This window comes from Pipistrellus kuhlii, unplaced genomic scaffold (assembly GCF_014108245.1).
Source record: "Pipistrellus kuhlii isolate mPipKuh1 unplaced genomic scaffold, mPipKuh1.p scaffold_m20_p_3, whole genome shotgun sequence".
Classification (NCBI taxonomy): Eukaryota; Metazoa; Chordata; class Mammalia; order Chiroptera; family Vespertilionidae; genus Pipistrellus; species Pipistrellus kuhlii.
The window spans coordinates 131901045-131920883 of record NW_023425529.1 but is presented as its reverse complement, the minus strand read 5'-3'; the positions used below and the strand labels follow the sequence as shown (position 1 = coordinate 131920883).

Genomic DNA, 19839 nt, shown 5'->3' with positions numbered 1-19839 from the left:
CCTAAGAGGAGTGGTCCACAGTTTTCAACACTCTCACACTTATTTGTTCTTCCAAACCCTAGGATCGGGTCTGAGACACCTTCCCTCCCTACTGTTTTATTTGAAAGACTCAGGCCCACTGATTCCTTGAAGTGGGCTGTGCAATCACACCCTGCAGGCGGGACCACCTTTCTCCTGGTCCTCATGTGCAGGTGGTGGCGGGAGGCAGAGGACGCACCAAGCAGGCCACTGCTTTTGTCTTCACCCTCAAGGCACTTGGCGCCTTTCCGAGTAGAAGTATTTGAAAAATGCCATGCAAAATGTAAAAAAACAACAACAAAAAAACAAAAACAAAAAAACCCAAAACAAGAAAAACCCTAAAAACTAGACGAGGCTTTTCCTGGCTAGAATTCGGTTCTTTGCTCTCATTTCCTGTTCCTCGGCCTCTCCCTTGTTTCTCTGCTTATCCCAGGGCAGGTCACACACTGCCAATCTTCCTACCTCCGCCTAAACTTTCCCTGAGCGGCCTTCCTACCCACGGCCGGCTCCCCACGCGGGGCGGACCCGGGGGGACCGTGCACGGTGCCCTGCCCGCCCCGGGATCCTCAGCGCGCTCCCCCAGGTTTGCAGGAAAAGTGGCTCAAGCAACCCCAATCGATGACCGCCCGAGTCCAGCCCATTCCCCGCATCCCGCCCCCTGCTTCCGCCCAGTCTCCTCCCCAGCGGCCCCCGCCCCCCACTCCCCCTCTCCCCCCCCCCCCCCCCCCGCGCGGAGCTGACCCCGCGCCCTCAGGGCCGCGCCGCCTCCTCCTCCTCCGGCTGCCCCGGAGTCCGCGGGTCCGTCCCCTGGGCACCGAGGCGGGAGGGCGAAGGCGACAAGGACTCGGGTCCGGGCAGCCCAGAGCTCAGGGCTCCCTTCAGGGACACAGGGCTAGACTCCCTTGTGGTGCCCCCCAACCCCACCGCGCCCTGGCTTGGGCGAGGGTCTACAGCTCCAGCTCCCCTCCCCTCCCCTTTCTCCCGCAAGTTCTCCCGCTTCCCTAGCTTTCCTACACAAGTAGCGCGGGCGGGCGGGCGCCTCTCCTCTGGGGGCCCCCAGCGGAGCCAGCGTCCCGGGCTCGCCCCCTTCCATCCCTCTCCAAGGTGAAGGGCGGGGAGGGAGGGCGCTCCCACCTCGCCCGCAACGTGGGCAGCTCCGGGACCCAAACAATGATCCCCCCCCCGCGTGTTACACGCCCAGCGCCCCGCCCGCCGCACCCTCCCGCGGGGAGAGCTCTGTCCGGCCCCGCACCCCCTGCCGGGCCTCACGGTGGCCCCGGGTAGGAGGGGGGTAGGGGGGCGGTCCCCGCGAGCCCGGTGCCGCCAGCCCCGCAGCCCCCGGGCCGCCTGGCCGGCCCCGCCCGCACCTTCCCAAGTTCGCCGGCGGGTGCGCCGCGGCCCCTCCTCTGCCCCCCACCCTCCAGGGGGCGAGGGAGGGGGGCCCTGGCGGGCTCCGCGCCGTATTTGTCCCCGAATTCTCTTCCCCGTGCTGCCATGCACGCTCGGACACAAAAGAGGGGACTTTCTCGCGGCTCCGGCGGCGAGTTGAGGTCCCGGGGTTCCGCCCCCCGCGAGGCCCCGCGGGGCGCCGGGGCGCGGTGGCCATGCCCTGTGTGCGGGTTATTTTGGGCGCCGCGGCTGCAAGGTGGTGCAGGTGACAGGGGAGCGGGGGGCGGGGGAGGGCGGGGCGGGGTGGGGCGAGGGTGGAGACGCCGCGGACCCACCCCCAGCCCGGCGGCCGGGGCGGCGGCGGCGCGAGGGCCGGGCAGTGGGTGTTGCCTTCTACCTCTGCGAACGGGGAGGGGTTAGCTTCCCACAGGGGATTTCAACCATCACACTCAGAGCCCGCCTCCTAATCCTCGGGCGGAGCGGCTCGGGGGGGCCCCCATTTCATGGCCATAAAGCGACTTAGCGTCCGCTGAGCGCGCCCCTCCCCGCCGCCGCCGCCCCCGCCCCCGACCCCACCCCGGGGCTCGCCCGCAGCGGCGGGGCTTTGTTTCTGGGGGAGGAAGGACCCGGAGCTCTTTTGTTTGGGGGGTTTGGTGTTTTCACCCCCCCACCCCCCACCCAGCCTCACCCCGCCCCGCCCCGCCCCGCCCCGCCCCACCCCCAGCACCTCTCGGGTTTCCTGAGCTGCGGGCTGCGAGGGAGGAGCGCGGCGTCCTGCACCCCCTCGGCAGGGCCCCGGGGTAATCCGATGCGGGCCTGGCCCGGCTCCCCGCGCTCAGACCCGGGCTCGCGGCTCCTCCGCCGCCTCCACCCGCCACCGGCCCACCCTCCACGGAGCTCATCATGTGATCCGGGTAAGTCATTTGCAAGTACAACAGTTTCCCTGGGTTGCCCCCCATTCATTTCCTGGGAACTGCAGAGAGAGCCGCCGGGAGAGAGGCTCTGCCCGCGCGTGTGCGGGGAGTGTGTGCGCGCGTGAGTGTGAGCGAGGAGGGTGCGCGTGTGAGTGCGCGCGCGCGTGCGAGAGAGAGAGAAAGGGAGAGAGGGGGACCCTGTGTGAGGGCAAGAAAACAATTTCTCCTGCTCCGCAGCTTCTGCTCAGGTCTGTGCCGATTCCGTTTCTTATCAAAATAAACAACCCCCACCTCTCTCTCCCCCCCCCCCCCTTTTTTTCTTTTTGCCATCCCAAATCAGACCGTGTTCTCCTAACATGTTTTATTTTCCTTCTGTCATCCGCTCAAGTTGAATCATTTGGGTCGCTCTGTGCTCTGAAAGGGGGGGAAAGTGTTGGGAAGAAGCGGGAGGGGGGCCCAGGGAGGGCGATGCTGTGACATTCGTGCAGAAGAAAGAAGGAGCCCCCACCCCAAGACAGACGTTTCTTTCTTTCTTTTCTTTCTTTTTTTAAAAAAGAACTTACCAAGTGACATGAATTGAGCAAATGTTTTTCTCTATCCCTAGTGGAATTGTTGGTTGCTGTGTTTGCCTGACAGTTGCCCAAGATGAGCAATAAAACACCAGGGCAGAATTGGGGGTGTGGGGTGTGGGGTGTGGGGTGTGGGGTGTGTGTGTGTGTGTGCTGGTGGAACTAGTTTGCCCCCAGGAGTGGAGCGAGTTTGGGGACCAGGCTGTGTGGGCTGTGGGTGTGCGCTGGCGAGGGCGCGGAGGGGAAGGGGTTAAGGCGGGGATGACACTGCTGGCATGAAGAGTGGTCCTGGTGCTACATTCATTATTGTCTCTGGTCGTAATGATGTGTAACTGTCACTGGCTACAGTGCCTCCTCCGTGCAAGTGGCCAGGGGCTGCCCCGTGGCTGTTATTTTCAATTATGGGGTTGGGGGGGGGGTAGGGAGGGGACTGGGCCGAGTTGACAAGGGGCAACTTTGCATGTCCACCCCGGCCTGCAAGCCTGCCTGGCCGGCCCAGGAGCCACTTCTTGCCTTAGAAGCTCGCTCTGAGGACTCGGACTTGACCTCCGCGACATGAGTTGGTGTTCTTCTTGTGAGATGCTCCCCTACCGGGAGGATCAATCCTGCTTTTGTTGGGGTAGAGAGCTGCCTATGAGAACTTTGGAAACTTTTATCTTTGGGGAAAAGGGTGGGGTGCACTCAGCAGTTCTGCTTCGGAGTGGATTTGAGGCGGATGCTTGGAAAAAGTACCAATTCCTTTGTTACATGCCCCGCAAGCCTCCCAGCCCCCTTCAGCCTGCTGCTCTCCCAGTTTTTGCATACTTTACTAGTAATAGCCTTAATTCGGTTGATACAAGCTGACTGTTGTTGAGTTAAAAGAGTATTAGTACAACGGAATGTGTAATCTGGATAAACAGTTTGTGTGGTTAATATTGTCAGCGCTCTAATTTAAACTGTGCAGATGGTTTAAGAACGGCTCTATATGGATTGTTTTAAGCAATTCCGCCGGCTAATAGAATTCTCCTGGAGCACTCAGATATTTTATTTTAAATCAGCTTTAGAACACTCAGTTTCCCTGTCACACCGGGGAGAGATGAGCAGCTCTATTTACATTTAGTGCATGTGCATCCAGTGGCTTCACAGACATCTGCCAATCAAACACACGTCATTCTGCAAATCCACCTCGCCGCCTCCAGGCCCTTTTCTTACTGGAGGATAGAGTTGTGTAGAGAGTAAATGCTTTAAAATAAATTTGGTGGCTTTTTACAAGGCAGCAGCTTGTGATGCGGGTAAGAGTGGTCACTTGGAAGAGTGGGTGTATACCACCTTCTAAGAAATACTCTTTGGAACTGCCATTTAATCAAAAACAGTGCCCCCATCCCACCCCCCACCCTCCAATAAACCTGGTTGTGCTATTTGCAGACCTCATTCAAATGTTTTTTTTTTTTTTTTTTTTTTTTTTACATTTCAAAAAACCACATAGGAATTGGTTATGATAAAAGGGTGTACTTTTAGGCTAGAAAATGTTTAACTGTAGAAGCTTAGTAGAAATAGGATATTGAAGGACAAACATTTCAATTGCATAAGGCATTTTTTTAAAAATATATTTTATTGATTTTTGTACAGAGAGAAAGGGAGATAGAGAGTTAGAAACATCAATGAGAGAGAGTCATTGATCAGCTGCCTCTTGCACACTGGGGATGTGCCCGCAACCAAGGTACATGCCCTTGACCAGAATCGAACCCTGGGCCCTTCAGTCCCCAAGCCGACGCTCTATCCATTGAGCCAAACCGGTCCCGGCTTGCATAAGGCATTCTTTATCGCTGCAGCTGGCTCTATCTGAAGACTACCCAGAGTATATTAAGCTGCTCTGAGTTGGAGAGCAATTTAAGGGTACCAGAATTGGCAGACATTTGTAATGTATTTAGGAAAGAGGTTTATAATTTTACTTTCTAATTCCTAACTATTATGAATTATACTTAAGCTGGTACAATACAATTTGGAATAGTTTCACATAAAATTTTCATTATTTATGAAGTAACACTGTGTAGCCAACATAGCTGTGTCTGGTAAACAAAACATTCTCGAGAGGTTTCTGTTTATTTGTGAAGTGCTACAGTGATTTATTAATACATATTTAAAGGACACTACGGTCAGCTAAACTTTATTTTGGAATGCTTTGTATGGCTATTTATTGAATGAAAACTGTTGTGGTAATGAGCCCTTAATATATATATATTTTTTAATCTACAAAGTTCCTTTTCAGCAACTGAATGTCATTTGGGAGAAACTGGTCTTGGTGTAGCATTTGAGACCTTGACCTTAGCAACTCTTGGCTGGTGGTTGTTTACTACAGCTGCAGCCTGTGTGTGTGTACAGACAAGGAAGGGACTGAGCCCTGGTGTGCTCACTCTCCCTGGCCCAGGGAAAAGCAGAGGAGGATGCTGCATGGTCATTCCCAAGAGCACGAATCAGCCATATAATAATAGCGATAGTGTTCTGGCCATTTAAAGATTTATAGGTTCCTCAGGGATTATTTCCCCACCTCTTATGAAAAGTAAACATGGACTTTAATAGACTCAGAGTGAGTTTTAGATGTCATATCTTGAAGCAGGCTATTAGCTTAATGAAGTATTTGGTCTTAAATATAGTAGTTTTGTGTTGTTGTTTTTGTTTGATTTTAATCTGTGTAAAGACACGTAAGTGTGTCTCTAAGCTTAGGCCTCTAAGCCTGTACTGAGGGCATTTTGAACTCAAGCCAGTGTTGGTTAAGCTAGTATTGAGTAACCTTATCAGTGGAGTGATATTGTTAAATAGTGAATATGTAAAGGTCCTGGACATTTTCACAGTTGTACAAAAGGGTAAGTGTGGAGTTTCATATTTCTGCAAATTAACATTAGAATAATCACATTAAAATGGGGTGTTAGTTTGTTTTCTTTATATTGTGCAGGAAACATTCGTAGTGTCACATCCTTAAATCTAGATGTAGTTGATTTGTGAATTAATGCAAAGTAGTTTATTCTACAAAACTAGAAATGCTATAAACTCATTTGAAAAAATAATTTTTTTTTTTTTAGATAAGTTTCTCCACTCATGCTTCCATGTTGATTGATGAAGAAGAGCTAAAAATAAATAAATAAATAAATAAATAAAAATCCCAAAACGGTTTCATTTAGAATGAACACCACGGTCAACTTTTTCTTTTAGAAAACAACTTTCATTTTCGTTAATAAATCCTAAAATACGTTTCAGGAGTTTACCTCTGTCATTTTACATTTTGAAAATATTATGTGACTGCAGAGTGGAAATATCTATCAATATATCTTGCCTAATGTTGGTTTATTTTCCATTTTAAAATCCATATTTATTTGGTTTTCAGTCTACAAGTTATGCCCAGTTTTCCGGCTTAAGCATGTACAAAATGTAAGGGTAAAAATATTAAGAATTAAATTATTGGCAACACCCTGTAACCACTGCCTGAACTCATCCACCACAATCGCCCCTCCCAAAATCAAAATGCATGTAAACAGATGGGCCTTGCCCTGGGCCCAGAAGGTCAGCAGCCTTAGGCCCTTGGAGCCCTGCTCGCTGGTTTCTAGATCCCAGGCCTGCCCAGAGGACTGTGACTTCAGCTGGCCAGAATTCACTCTCAGGGCCGGACCAGCCACACCCCATCTGATGTCAGCGTTCAGTTCTGTGGTGGAGAACACATGCTGTGGATTAAATGGTTACTTTCCCTGTATATTCTCAGTAATTATGTTACAAAAGGATTTTTCGGTTTGGGGTGTTTATTGTCATAAAAGTGGCTACTTGAGTAGTCATATTGCTCCATAAAAATTTGTTTTGGTCTGGCAGTGGATTATAGGCTATACACCCAAAGAATTGTGCCCTCCTATGGCCTTTCTCCTTCCCACTTTAACCCCCCTCGCTTAAAGTTGCACTTTTATTTTGTTGCTAATTCTATGGCATATATTTTTAAATATTTGTCAGTAGAATGATTGGACTGGTCCAAACAATATTGCTATGCAGGTACAGATGGAAGCCATTGCTTCTTGCTGAGTTGCTGCAGGGAAGGAGAGAAGGGGAAATGAGAGAGCTTTGGGCTAGTTTTCCTGCCCCAGCAGAGGCTAAAAGAAGCTGCCACACCCAAGAATTGTGTTCCAAGTGCTATAGTCACCGTGCTTACAAGTATACAGCAGTCCCCCGTTATTTGTGGGGGATATGTTTTAAGACCCCAGTGGATGCCTGAAACTGTGGATTGTTTGGAGCACCTTGTATATTTTTTTCTCCTATCCATATGTATCTTTTCACTTAAAGTAGGGGTGTCAAACTCAATTAGAGAAGGGGCCAAAATCTAAAATCCAGCCTAAATTGCGGGCCGAATGGTTTACTGAACAGTCATAAACTGTCATTGTGATGGAAACACAGCGGAGTGCAATGATGACAGCGCGGTGCGGGCCACATTGCAAGGCCTGGCGGGACGGATTTGGCCCGAGGGCCTTGTGTTTGACACATGTGACTTAAAGGAAACACTTCATGGCTTCTCTTTGGCATGTCCGAATTATTATCATCACCAAAGGGAGGTAGGTTCGATTCCCTGTCACGGGCAGGTATCTGCACTGCAGGATCCATCCCTGGGCCTGGTCATGGTTCATGGAGGAGGCAACCAATCAATGTGTCTCACATCAATGTTTCTCTCTCCCTTTTTCCTCTCTCTCTCTCTCTCTCTCTCTCTGTCTCTCTCTCTCTCTGTCTCTCTTTCTCTTTCTCTCCATCCTTCTCTCTCCCTTTCCTCCTTTTCTAAAATCAATGGAAAAAATATCCTCAAGTGAGGATTAACAACAACAATAAGGGTTACTTGAACCTAACTTGAACCTGGGCATTTTTATATCAATCTGGTAACCCAGCTGGCTACTAAATGACTAAGGCTAGGGAGTATATACAGGGTGGACATGTCACATCCTGGGCAGGACTGAGTTGGATGTCTGGAGATTTCATCACGCTATTCAGAACAGCATATGATTTAAAACATTAATTGTTTATTTCTGGAATGGTCCATGTAATGTTTTTTTGACCAAAGGTACTGAAACATTGGAAAGCAAAACTGTAGATAAGAGGGCACTTTTCACAATAATACATATGTTCACCATTTTGCATATGCAGATATATATGTGTATATATAATATTAATTCATGTTTTTATATTCTTTACCTATATTTGTACATATCCTCCAAACCATATACATTAGGACCAAGAATTATAGTTAAAAAGCCCCCACTTATATAAAAAGGGGAAAAATACACAAAGTTTGTTTTTTTAAAATATGTTTTTACTGATTTCAGAGAGGAAGGGAGAGAGAGAGAGGGACAGAACACCAATCATTGATAGGCTGCCTCCTGCACAGCCCCCACTGGGGATTGAGCCAGGTGCCTTGTCTGGGAATCAAACTGTGACCTCCTAGGTCAACACTCAACCCACTGGGCCACACCAGCTGGGCCAAAGTTTGTTTTTTCAATTCTATGTTTAGTAATACTATTCTTGCCCTTTAAAAAAAATATATTGACAAGCAAACTCATTACAAAACATGGAAACAACACTGCCACCCAAAAAACAAACTAATACCTAACAGCAACCAAGATGGGTTATTGTAAAAATGAAACAGACAACTGTAAAGAAAACCTTCATTCATTTAATTACTAGGTATTTGCTAATATTATACACACTGAAATCAGGACTGGTTTAAGAGGCAGAAATATTATTTTGAGTCAGGACTTTCTTGCTTACTAATTCTAAATGACCTTGGTTAAATTTCTCAGCCTGAGTTTGTGAAATGGTAAGAAGCATGTGTAGTTTATATGGCTGTGGTAAGGGTGAAGTGAGATAATGTGGGTAAAAATTACTCTGCAAAACTATGAAGGACTGATGTGGCAACTGATTTGACAGGAAAACTAGTCTCTCCCTACTCCTTACCTCCTGCCCTAAAAGCCTTGAACTTTCCAGCCTCAGAAAGTGAGCATATAAATTACACTTATGGAGCAGGAATTTCCGAGTGTGGGTAGAAAATTTCTGGCAGTCAAAGGTCATGAATTCCATTCCTGTCTAACCAGAGATTTGCTCCATGACCTTGAGAAAGTCACTCTTAGGAAGTTTCTATGTAGCTGGTGTAAAAGTTGCCATTAACATTATATCAAGTAGGTGAAGTATCTGAGTTTTTTTTAAAAAAAACAAAACAAAACATGCAAATACAGTTTCCATGATCAGTTACAGAAAATTGAAACTAAAAATCAACAATGATTATTTAGAAATTGTAAACCTCTAGGCTTCTTCTTTAATGAGTCAACTGAAACTTCTATCAACAGGTAATTAAAAGTGCCCTTAATTTTTTTAAATAGAATCATTAAATTTGTGCTGTTGTACTATAATTTAGAAGAGTTTATTGATCTGCAAATCCCTAGGTAAGCCAAGATTCTGTTGATTAAGCTATGTCTGATTTATGGCTTAGGTCCCTTATTTAGACTCAAACATTGTTGCAATACAAACATATGCACAATAAAGGAAGGCAGATGATAGAGATTGCAAATGTGTTATTTGAAATTTATTGAACACAATTTATTTGTATGCACAGTTCTCTGCCATGTGCATTTCTCAAATTTCTCAAAAATTTGAGAAAATTAAGAACAGTATTAATTTACATAATTTCTTCCTACCTACATTTTCTCCAGTTAAGAAACAAAAAATTGCCTAACTCCTGCTCATGCTATAACAATCACTGTTAAACATCACGTTTTGTGTGACTGTTATTTACCATCTCTTGCTTTAAGAATATGCTGGGCTCCAGTCTTTATTCTTTGGCACCATAGCAAAATTTTGGTGTAATTGCTTCTTGATTTGCCTTTTCCCCTCCCAATAATAGGTCCCAGGAGAGCAGGAAATGAATCTTCTTCATTGTTATTTTACTGGCTTCTAACACAGTGCCTAATATAGTGACTGATTATATAGTGCTAAAATACTTATTGAAAGATCAAATTGAGGAATGCAGTCCATATGATAATCCTTTCAGTAGCTCAGTGCCAATATCATGATCATTTCTTACCTAAGTCTTTTTAGCTCTAGTGAAATATATTCAACTCTATTAGCCATTCCATAATTCACTTCATTTTTTTTCTGAAACTTATTTTCTTGCAAAATGAAACCTTGTAGTAGAGTCATTGCTGGATTTGAAACCTCTAACCATCTGTTACCTGAGTGAGCAAATTAATTCTCCAAGCCTTGTTTACTGATTAGTTAATAAAAAATAAAAACAAGAATAAATAATGCCAACATTGCAAAAAAATTTTTTTGAGGATTCAAATTGTGGTTATGTTTGGAAAGCATCTAGTACATAGAGCCTTGTACATACTTGGTGCTTGATGATAATAGTCTACTCCAGTATTTTGATGCTTCTTTTAAAAGCAGCCATTTAGAATGAATAGTAGTAACAAAATAAAATAGCTACTCTTCATTGAACAGCTACTATAATGCAGAAGTTAGGCGCTGTGCTTTTCATGTGTTAGTTTATTTATATGTACTTTTAGTAAACAGGTATGACTAGTTCACTTTTAAATAATTGCAACTTTGAATATTGTATGTTGAGACCCTTAAAGTACCGTTTACACATTGAATTTTGACTTAAGAACATCATTTCATGAATGCCTTTTTTTTTTTTTAGCTATTATGTGGCAGTGTTTGCCAACTGACATTCTTCTCAACCCCCCTTGCAATTTTGCCATATTTGAAAAAGTATTTGAAAATGTTACTTTTTGCCTTTCATTAACAAACTGAATAGAAAAAAGGGAAAATGAAAGTGCTGCTGTTAGTTATGAGAAACAGGGTTTATTATCTTGAAACACAATTGAGACAAAGAAATCATTAGGTGTGTTGAATAGTGAATCTTTACTGAAAATGCTTAATGGAGTTAAGCTGATAAATTCTGAAGAATATATTACAAAACATACAAAGTACTGGTATTATATATCTGTTTTTAATGACAGTATTTAATATAATAGATTGTGTGTAATTACAGATTTTATAAGTTTTCTTTTGTTTCTGGCATAATTTAGTTTTAAACAGGTTTCAGGAGTGCACTGTCCATATAAAGAGATTACCTTTTGTATTAAAGAATACCTATTGAGTATGCATGATATATTTTGGTTTCTATTCTAGAGATGTGGAAACTGATTTTCACCAAAGTAATAGCATCATGGTCAATAGCCAGTTAGGCTTAAAGCAGAGATTCAAACACTGATAAGCCTTTGAACTCCCTTGTGTTACTCTTCCCTCCATCAGTCAATAGACTTTCCAGAGTTAGTCTTGTTATAGAGTACAGCAAAAAAAGTGAGACTATTATACATATAAATACTGTGTTTAGAGGTTTTCTAGTAGATGTAGTGTGTCACTATAATCTATAATAAAATCATGCATTAAGCTGTAGGTTATATTGACATACTACATTTACTAGAATGCACTGACTAGAATGTTTACTTCCATATAGAAGCCAGTTCTTCTTTTGCTAATTTATGTACTAAAACAAATCATGAGACCCAAACCAAAAACTTTTAGAAGACTGCTGCTACAGAACCACAGTGGTAATCATAAACCAGTAAATTCTGGCCAATATGCATTTTGCTATTTGATAAAGCTACTAAAGTCAGATGCATAATAAATGTAATAAAACATCTATAATAATAAAAGAATAATATGCTATTGTAATTAGACTGGATGATCTGTAGGATTTAGCCGGGGGTGTGAGGAAAGCCCATGTCCCGGGTTCCTGCTGGTGGCCAGAGGAAAACCTGGGTTCCAGGAGTGAGAGGGAAGCCAGTGCAGGCAGCTGGGGGGAAGAAGGCTCACTTTTGCTCCAATTTCATGCATCGGGCCTCTAGTCTATTTAGAAATGCCTACATGTCTATTTGACCTATACTTATTTAGCTTTTACCATGTATCTGGAATCATATACAAAAATGAGTAGGACATCATCATTAATGTGCTGAAAATCAGGTAGGGAAGGCAAGACTTAAGTAGAAAATTATAATACAAAGTAATTTGTGATAAATGGGCCAAATGCTGTAAGTTCCTTTAAGCTAAATGCATGGGGAAAAATTGCTTCTATTTGAGAGACCAAAGGTTTCAGGGATTGGCAAAAATTCTTTATGGAGATAGTTTATTTTTTATAGAAAAGCAAAGCAGACCTGCAAGTGGAAGAAACAAATGAAAAAGTATTTGGCAACTGCGGTGATTTCACAGCTCCTTTTTTCTTATCTTCTAGAGGTGATGACCTATGGTGTTTTGGTTAAATTCTGTCATTTGCCATATCACAAAAAACTTTCTTTTCCAAAAATAAATCCAGAGATATACTTGGACAGTAGGGCATGCAGTGCTATAATCAATTTAAGGGAAGTTTATTTGGGCAAAACAAAAAATAATAATGATTGATTAATAAAGTTTTAAAGATATCCTTTATGTGATATTTATTATCTAATGATATTTTTCATATTGCTAAAGAGATTTGATGTATGATACATTATTTAGAAATGATGTGAATTTTAGCCTTGATAAAAAAATGTTTGAATATAGGCATATATATTATATATAAATTTTTTTTCAGAAGACCAATAGAAGAAAAAATTTGAAAACCAGTCAGTTTTACAGGTCAGAGTCAATTGTAATTTATCAGAGGTGTTACTTGAAGAGATATTTACAAGAAATTGTACATTAAATTGGTTAGATATTTAAAGAGTGAAATCCTCTGCAATGTGTATTAGCTTTTCTACTTTAGATATAAATACAGGACACTTAAGTAAACACAAAGTATTTTGTTTTGAGATTGTATAGCAAGAAATAAAATCTTAATGCCTCTATAAAGAGCATTGATGGAATTATTGCACACTGAGCTGTTTATTGGGGCTATACCAAGGCTAAAGGTTGAAGCAGTTGTGTTTTCTTTATAAACTTGAGGCCCGGTGCATGGATTTGTGCACTGGTGGTGTCCCTAGGCCTGACCTGCGCCCGCTGGCAATCTGGGACCCCTTGGGGGATGTTGGAGAGCCTTTTTCCACCCAATCCCTATTGGCCTGATTCAGACAGGAGGGGGCCCGATCCTGTGTGTTAAAGGTTTGTCCCATGGTGGTTAGTGCATGTCATAGCTACCAGTGGACTGGTCATCCTGTTTTTCGGTCATTCGGTTGCTTAGCCTTTTATACTAGTATCCCGATGGATGAAGATTTGGGCAGGAATGGGCCTTGCTTTCCTTAGCTGCCAGCGCAGCCTTTTCTTCTCTGGCCCCTCCTTCCCATGCTGCCTAGAGGCCCTGAATGGTTCGAGTTATGCAGAATGATTGTGTTGTTGCCATGGCGATAACACAAGTGCCCCCGCCCCACCCGGCTGCTCTGCATATGCAAATTAACCACCATTTTGTTGGGTTAATTTGCATACTCACTCCTGATTGGCTACTGGGCATCACAAAAGTACAGTCAATTTGCATATTTTCCTTTTATTAGTGAAGATATAGATGGATAGCTTAGAATACTTGAGAAGTATGGGCTAGTAAAACATTGCTTTACTGTGTGGTGGTTTACAGAGTACTTTTATTGTAGTTTCATCTTGACAATTTTAATAAGGTAGTTTAGACATGTTACCATTTTATTGACAAGGTGTAGGTAACATAACTAGAAAGTGGCTGAGTCAGAAGTAGAACCTTGATTTCTAATAATTTTTTCATTTCATTCCAATGCTCTCTTCCTTTCATTTAGTCTTAATAAGCCAAATTTTTGAAGGTCCACATTGCACAAAAGAGGTACCACCATCTAGAATCTAGCTCCTATGAGAGAGTCGTTGATTATTATTGGATTAATTTTTATCTCCTTCCAAAATTCACTTTAAAAGGACATTAAAAACGACAACAACAACACAAAGAAGCCATATATAAATCAGCCCAGAAATATCCACCTAATCGATCCTAGGAGGGCTGTGCAATTAGAGGCATCCAGAATTCTTTGAGGAAAATTAGGGGGATGGTTCACCTTTTACTATGTATCAAGGCTTATGCTGAGAATAAAGAGTGAAATTCAAACGTAAATGAAACATGGTTAAGTTATAGGCAGATCAGGAAAAAAGCAGCATAGCTAAGCCCAAAGGGAGGGCCAAACAGCCATTTTCTGGATTAGTTTATTTTCTTCATTTAGATCCGTAATGTAACTAAAAATAATTCCCTAGATACTTTTAGATTTATGTTTTAGTTTCTTTTAAGAACTTTTAATCTTACCAGAAAAGTTTTTTCCATGTATGCATATGAATTTTTTTTTAATAGCTTCAATTACTTGAGAAGTGTATGGGCTAGTAAAAAATTGCTTAAGTGTGTGGTAGTTTACAAATTGCTTTGAGTGTGTGGTGGTTTACAAGCTATGGTTATTTCACAGTCTTTCAAAAATGTATATCTCATATTTATTGTACTTAGAATGTGTAGGATATGTTTTAAAGGCGTTAATCTCTTTTAATGTTTACAACCCACTCAAAGCTAGGCATGTATGGTGTTTATTTTGTATTTTAATTTTTTGAAGATTGAATTGGCTTAATTGAACGATTTATGAATGGGGCAGCATCCCATCTAGCAACTACAGGGGCACTTATACTTATGGTATTTAAATGTGAATTTATTATTACTCTCATTCCTTAGTTTTTTGAATGGACACAATTTACAATCTGTAGGAAATAAGCTTTGTTTTGTACTAATTTACTTATTGGGCAGAGTTCGCAAATACACTCTGATAAAAGAAGTATTACATGTGTGGAGACTTTAAACTTTATTTTTTAGGGAATTTATTTTCTTGGCTCCCCTTCTTCCTTTAGCCCATAATATCAGTCTATCTCCCTATAACCCATGACATCAGAGCTACTTTTTGTCCTTTTATATTTTTCTCTGTATCATAAGTATTATTAACACACATTCATACAAGGTTTTTTGGTCACTGCTTACAAAAATTGAATTATTTTTTAGAAACTATTTTCAACTTAGTTTTTTCATTCAATACTGCCTAAGGGAAATCTTGCGACCCAGCTACTAGAACTCTAACCCATTAAAAAACAAAAAAAACTGTTGCATAATATCCCAAGGTATGGTTATTTCATAGTCTATTTAACCATTAATTGATTGATGGGTAATACTTTCTTCTCCAGTTTTTGCCACTAAAACCAAAATTGTAATAAGCATATTTATATCTATGCTCTGACGACCTGTGGAATAGATTCTCAGAGTGGAATTACCATTTCAAAATGATGCCACATTTCTTTGAAAAATAAAAAATGTGATAGCAGTTTATGTTTTTACCAACAGTGTAGGCGATAACCCTTTCCCTAAAATTTCTTCATCAATAGTTGACACTTTCTCTTGGCTCATGGGTTGATGCTCAACCTGCCAGGCCTTACTTGGTCTTGGTATATTCTTATATAGCTGTATTTGATTTTCTTATACTTTGTTAAGAATGTTAAAAAGAGCTGAAACCGGTTTGGCTCAGTGGTAGAGCGTTGGTCTGCGGACTGAAAGGTCCCAGGTTTGATTCTGGTCAAGGGCATGTACCTTGGTTGCAGGCACATCCCTGGTAGGGGGTGTGCAAGAGGCAGCTGGTGGATGTTTCTCTCTCGTCGACGTTTCTAGCTCTCTATCTCTCTCCCTTCCTCTCTGTAAGAAAAATCAATAAAAAAAACAAAAATAGAATGTTAAAAAGAATCTATGGTCACCCTAGCCAGTTGCTCAGTGGTTAGAATGTCAGCCCTTGGACCTCAGGGCCCCACGTTTCATTCCCAGTCAAGGGCACATACTTCAGTTGCAGGTTCAGTGCCCACATGCAACCAATTGATGGATGTGTCTCTAGCACATGTTTCTCTCTCTCTCTCTCTCTCCCCCCCCCTCCCTCCCTCTCTCTCTCTCTCCCCCCCCTCCCTCCCTCTCCCCCTCCCTCCCTCTCCCCCTCCCTCCCTCCCTCCCTCCCTTTTTCTCCCCCGCTCCCACTTACCTTCCTCTCTTTCTCAAAATCAATGGAAAACATATCCTCACTCCTGGGGTGAGGATTAAAAAAAAAAAATCTCTGCTCATGAAGGATAGCAGAATGTAATTTTTGTCCTTTTAATGTTTATCTGATTTTGCTTTCAGGGTATTTCAGGCCTTCTAAAACAATTTTTGAAGTGTTAGATCCTCTTCTGTACACAAAGTACTTCTTTTTATGGAGTACTTTGTATAGAATTGATATTATTTCTTGCTTGGAAGTATAAAAGAATTCACTAGAGAATACATCTGTGTTTAGAGTCTTGTGTGTGTGTGTGTGTGTGTGTGTGTGTGAAGGTTTTAAACTATAAATTTAATTTATTTAATACACATAGGACTATTCAGGTTATATATTCATTTTTGAGTGAATCTTCTAAGTTTGTGTTTTTGAAGAAATTGGCTTTTTGATCAAGGTTATAGAATTTATTGGCATAAAGTTCTAGTTTCCCTATTCTTTTAACATTTGTAAGATCTTCATTAAAAATTTCTGAGATGGTGGCTTGTAACTTTTCTGTGTTTGTCTTGATCACTCTGACTAAAGGCTGTTTTGGTTGATTTTTAAAAGAACCAGCTTTTGTTTCATTAATTTATTTTCTCTAGTATTTTACTTTCCCCCCCTAATTTACTGATTTCTGATCTTTATTATTACATTTCTTCTGCTTGTAACAGTTTTAATTTGTTTTTCTCCTAGTTTCTTAAGATGGAAGCTTAGGATATTGATAAAATAGCTTTATTTTCTTGTGTAAGGATGTAATTCTTATATAAAGTGTACTTTGAGCACTGCTCTTATAAATTTTCATTCAATTAAAAACATTTTCTACTTTTTATTGTGATTTCTTCTTTGACCTTGGATTATTTAAAATTATGTTCTTTAATGTTCAGAAACCTGAGGATCTTGAATATCTTTTTGATATTGTTTTCCAATTCAATTCCATGATTTTCCAAGGATGTATGATTTTGATTTTTGAAAAATTTGCTCAGATTAGTGTTATCATTCAGAATATGGTCTATATTAGTGAATGTTACATGTACAACTGAAAATAGTGTATTCTTCCATTGGTGGGTGGAGCATTCTATAAATGCCAATTTGGTCTATATTCTGTAAGTATCAGTTAACCAGGTTGGTTAATAATGTTCTTCATATGGGTACATGGAACAGACTGACATCTGCCAGAGGGCAGGTGGGAGGGATTCTGGATGAAAGAAGGTGAAAGGATTAGTCAGAGTACTTACACCAGTACACATAGTCAGAGTACTTACACCAGTATACATAGCCCATGGACACAGACAACAATGTGGTGATGGCCAGAGAGAAAGGAGGATGGGGCCTGGATGGAGGTAGGCAAAAGGGGGAGGAATAGAACATCTGTAATAGTATAAACAGTTAAAAAAAATAATAATGTTCTACAAGCCATCTATATTGTTAATTGATTTTTTTGGTTTCCTTATTCTGTCAGAATTAGGGAAATGAGGGTTTAAATATTTAAAATCAATTGTGAATTAGTCTAATTCTCTTTTCAGTTCTACCAAGTTTTTATTATTTTTAAATTTTTTAATTACTTTATTGATTAAGGTATCACATAATTGTCCTCATCCCCCTCCCACTCCCATTTCCATCCCAAACCCCTCTTCACACATGCTCCCACCCATTTTGAAGTTCTGTTATTATGGACATACTAATTTAGGATTATTATGTTTCCCTGATGAACTGACTCCTTTTTCTTTCTTTCTTTTTTTTAAATATATTTTATTGATATTTTACAGAGAGGAAGGGAGAGAGAAAGAGAGCTAGAAACGTCAATGAGAGAGAAACATCGACCAGCTGCCTCTTGCACACCCCCTACCGGGGATGTGCCCGCAACCAAGGTACATGCCCTTGACCAGAATCGAACCCGAAACCAAAAAAATCAATTAACAATATAGATGGCTTGTAGAACATTATTATTTTTTTTAACTGTTGATACTATTACAGATGTTCTATTCCTCCCTCTTTTGCCTACCTCCATCCAGGCCCCATCCTCCTTTCTCTCTGGCCATCACCACATTGTTGTCTGTGTCCATGGGCTATGTATACTGGTGTAAGTACTCTGACTATGTGTACTGGTGTAAGTACTCTGACTTCCCCACCTGCCAGCCTGGTTGTCCCTAACTGCCCCCCACCCCCTGCTGGCCTGGTCACCCCATGCAGCCTGCTGTTCAGTCATTTTTTCATCCCTCACTAACTCCCTCAATGGCCTGGTTGCTCCACACAGCCTGCTGTTTAGTTGTTTGGTCGTCCCTCACTAACTCCCCTACTGGCCCTGTCGCCCCATGTAGCCTACTGTTTGGCTATTATTGTGAGGGTGTCTTGACCAATTTGCATATTACCCTTTCATTAGTATATATGATTTGATCATGTACATTAAACATTTTTATATGATTGAGTTACTGTCTACTAACTTGCTTTTTGATTTCTATTTGACTTACATGTTTCTTGCCCTTATTTTCCTGTTTCTTATGCTCTTTGGGGCTTAATTATTTTTCAGTATTCAATGATATCTCTACTGTTGGCTTATTAATTACACCTCTTTGTTTTATATTTTTAGTGGTTACTCTAGGGTTTACAATATACATCATTAACTTTTCATAGTCTATCTTCAAACAATACTAAACTACTTTATGATGTCAGAATCTTACAATAGTGCAGTGCTTTTTTTCTCTTCCATTGTTTATGCTATTTGCCATGTATTTCCTAATTACTATTTTTGCTTTAAAGAGACAATTACCTTTACTAGGGATTACAAATCATAAAATGTCTTTTTTTTTTTTTTTTTTGTATTTACTGATTTTTTTTCTAGTTCTAGGGTTTTCTTTCTTTGTTCTAATTTTCTACCTAGTACCATATTACTTTTGCCTAAAGAAAATTCTTTTATATTTTCTGCTGGCAGTGTCTTTTCTCAGCTCTTGCCTATCTGCTAACATCTATTTGCCTTTGTTTCTGAAGTGTTTTGGCTGAATTTTGAATTCTAGATTGACAGTTTCCATCCCATTTAAAGATGTTATATTATTACTGTTTAGCTTACATAGTTTCTGAAGAGATGTCTTTTGGCATTCTGATCTTTTTTCCTCCATGTTATGTTTTTCTCTTTCTCTGGCTGCTTTTAGATTTTTTTTTTTTTTTTAACTTTGGTTTTCAGCAATTTGGCTGTGATATGCATAAGTGTGTGATTTGTAATTACATTGCTTGGGATTCTCTAAGCTTCAATAGACCTATAGTCTATTGTTCTTCCTAATTTTTCATAAGTTTACAACCATTATCTTTTAAAATTTCTTCTGCCCCCTTTTTCTCTTTTTTCTCCTTCTCGACTACATTAGTATATTAGTCTGCTTGATATTGTTCCATAGATCCTGGAAGCTAGGCAAATGCCCACATCCCACCTTCAGTTTTCAGTTTGGACAATTTCTATTGATCTAGCCTCAAGTTGCTAATTCTCCATACTGTGTTCAGTGTTTTGTAAGCTCAATGAAATAATTCATCTTTGATATAAAATTACCTCTGTAACATTTTCACATCACTTCCCATATTACTCTTTGCTGAATTTCTGTTGATGAATGTTATCTGTTTTTTTCTTTAGATTCTTTTAAATTTTAATCACAATTATTTTAAAGTCTCCATTTGATACTTCCAACATTTCTGTCATCTCAGGGTCTAATTATGTTGATGGCTTTATCCTTTGACAATAGGTAACTTTTTGTTTTGTTTTTGTGGTTTGTAATTTTTTATCAACTGGATGCCATTATATATAAACCATCATTAGAGATGAGGTAAGTAATTATTATGTAAGAAATGGACATGCTTCTTAGTCTGCATGTTGTTAGTATCCATGAAGGATTGGCGGTGGGTCAATTTGGT

The 19839-nt window shown here is 41.2% G+C and overlaps 1 protein-coding gene across 9 annotated transcripts in view; it reads left to right on the top strand.

Moving 5' to 3' along the window:
* Window positions 1-1773: 1773 nt before the first annotated feature.
* The window catches only part of KLF12 (Kruppel like factor 12), a 408906-nt gene continuing 390840 nt past the window's right edge, over window positions 1774-19839 (top strand). For 5 of the 9 annotated variants that reach the window (XM_036455691.2, XM_045588699.1, XM_045588695.1 and 2 more), the window contains exon 1: window positions 1775-2321. The gene's annotated coding sequence lies outside the window, so the exon portion shown is untranslated. Of the gene's footprint in view, window positions 2322-2455; window positions 2570-19839 lie in introns of those variants that run through there. The other 4 variants (XM_036455692.2, XM_045588696.1, XM_036455693.2 and 1 more) reach the window with 2 other exon arrangements.